Below are 2208 nucleotides of genomic sequence, written 5' to 3'. Positions count from 1 at the left end.
GTGCCCCATCCTTTGGCGCACTTGCCATATATAATGTCTAAACTAAGCCTCAGTGCAACTGAAAAATAAGTGTGTTTTCACTCATTTTATACATGAGAAAACTGAGGCACAGAAAGTTTATATAATCTAGTCTGGTTCCCCAAGACAGTGAGTCACATATCTGGGGCTCCATGTCAGGCCTTTCCAAAAGCCTTTAAACTTCATGCTATTTCCATGACTCTGGTTGAGACTGGCCTGTGGTTGAGCCCTCCATGGAAGCAGTTATTAAAATGTTTCAGTAGTCATAGTTGTTTCCTCTGCAGTAAGAGAGTAGTAGCAGAAGCTAGTGCAGGTGTCTCCTCTTTCATTCGAGGGCCGTAAAATCCATTGCCTTTCTCTTTTGGCATATGTTGCCAGAAAGCTCAGAAGTATGCTTTGCATATGGTGGCTTTCTTCAGCCTCCAAAGTTCTTTGGTATAATTATTTTCCCACTATTTTCTTTTAAAATTTGTGTTGCTGTGCCTTCTTTTAGGAGCTTTATAGAATGATTTTTAAAATAGGTGGATATCATAGATTAATGAGGGAAAAAAGAAATTTTCAGAATGGAATGAATGGCTTTAAGATTTTTTTGTTTTGTTTTTTAACTTTTGAAGAGTGTATTGAGCCAACTCTGAGTATATGAGTGGACACATACATGCCTGTAGACATGTATGTAGTTGATGCCTTGACATGTGTCCACTGAGTCTTTTGATTAAAAGAATGAACTTTGGCCCCGTCCAGACCTGGTTTTGCATCCCGGCTTTGCACTCACTGCTTGTTTTATGACTTTAATGTCTCTGCGCCCCAGTGTCCTCATCTGAAATGGAGACAGTGATACCAGGCAGCCTCACTGAAGGATGAAACGGTTTGTTGTTTTAACTTATGTAAAATGCCTAGCTCAATGTCTAGACATAGTAGGTCTATACCATAGGCAGTAATTAGTACTATTGTTATTTTATGTCTAGCGCAGGCTAGGATTTAAAGAAAGACCAGACTGCGCATTTGCAACTGCAGTTTTCCAGGTTGTGCAGTGTGGAACAAAAATGACTTTCCATTTAATGTCAGGGTGGTTCTTCCGAGGAGAGCTTTCAGGGCTGCTTCTCCTTCAGAGAGAATAGCTCCATGCTGGCAAAGCTGACTCTCGAATGAGGGTAGATTATCACTGTAGAGGCCTCAAGATTTTCTGAGGTCATCTGCTTAGGGCTTGGTGACTAAGACTTAGACAGCGCTGAGGTCTGCACCGCCTTATTTATTTGTAAAATGACTTAAGCATCCTTGCCTGGAAAGTCCCCTAAAGTCTACCTTCTGGCTTTAGCTGGCTCTTGCTTTATTTTATTAGGTTATTATTTTCCAATTTTCTTTCAAACTTATGACTTACACTCAATCCAGTTGCCCTGGGCTATTTTTTAGGGAAAGGGAGAGTTCAAGTACCTCGGTACTCCGGGTGGGTGTTCATCCCCCATCCCGTTGGTACAGGGAGTGAGAAGGAACCATCACCTCGCTGCTGGATGGTGTGGACCAGGACTTGGAGAGCCAAGAGTCAGTCTGTAGGCTGGGCATGATCTGTGGGCTCCTTTGACCTTCCCTAAGCCTGAGAGCACCAGGGAGCAAGGTGTCCATCAGATGGTACATCTCGGGGAGGATGTGCCCACAGCCTTGGCACGGGGTGATTTTCCCACCTCTGCCCTTCTCTGCCAAAACTATTGTCCAAAAAGGAAGCTCTTTGGGCCATAAAATGCCATCTGTTATTTGTATATGGTTATATAGACAAGCTGTAGTTATACAGTAGTCTGATGAGCAGGAAGTCAGTGATTCATCTGAAAAAAAGTAACAACAACAACAAAAAAAACCAAACTCTTAACAAAACGAACTTCCTCTTTCAAACTCTTTGTTTAGAACTTTTTCCAGTCTCTTTAAAAAAATGTTAATAAGGACTAATGCAGTGTTTCAAAGTGTGATTTCAACCCTTCAAAGCCAAATGCTTTATCTATCCATCAGACAACATAGTTAAACAAACAAAAAAAACTATCTTCTTCAGACTAGGGTGTGGGGGCGGGTGCCCCGAGGACATGGGGCTCCTGCCAGCTTGGAAGTCTTCCCGTGCCCCTGAAATAGCCTCGCAGGCCTCGGGGAGGCACTCTGCACGCTGCACATGTCCCTCTGATAGACCATTCCATTCACTTGGTTCCC

The sequence above is a fragment of the Trachypithecus francoisi genome, unplaced genomic scaffold, assembly GCF_009764315.1.
Source record: "Trachypithecus francoisi isolate TF-2019V2 unplaced genomic scaffold, Tfra_2.0 Lachesis_group0, whole genome shotgun sequence".
Taxonomy (NCBI): domain Eukaryota; kingdom Metazoa; phylum Chordata; class Mammalia; order Primates; family Cercopithecidae; genus Trachypithecus; species Trachypithecus francoisi.
Note: the sequence above shows the minus strand (reverse complement) of the source record.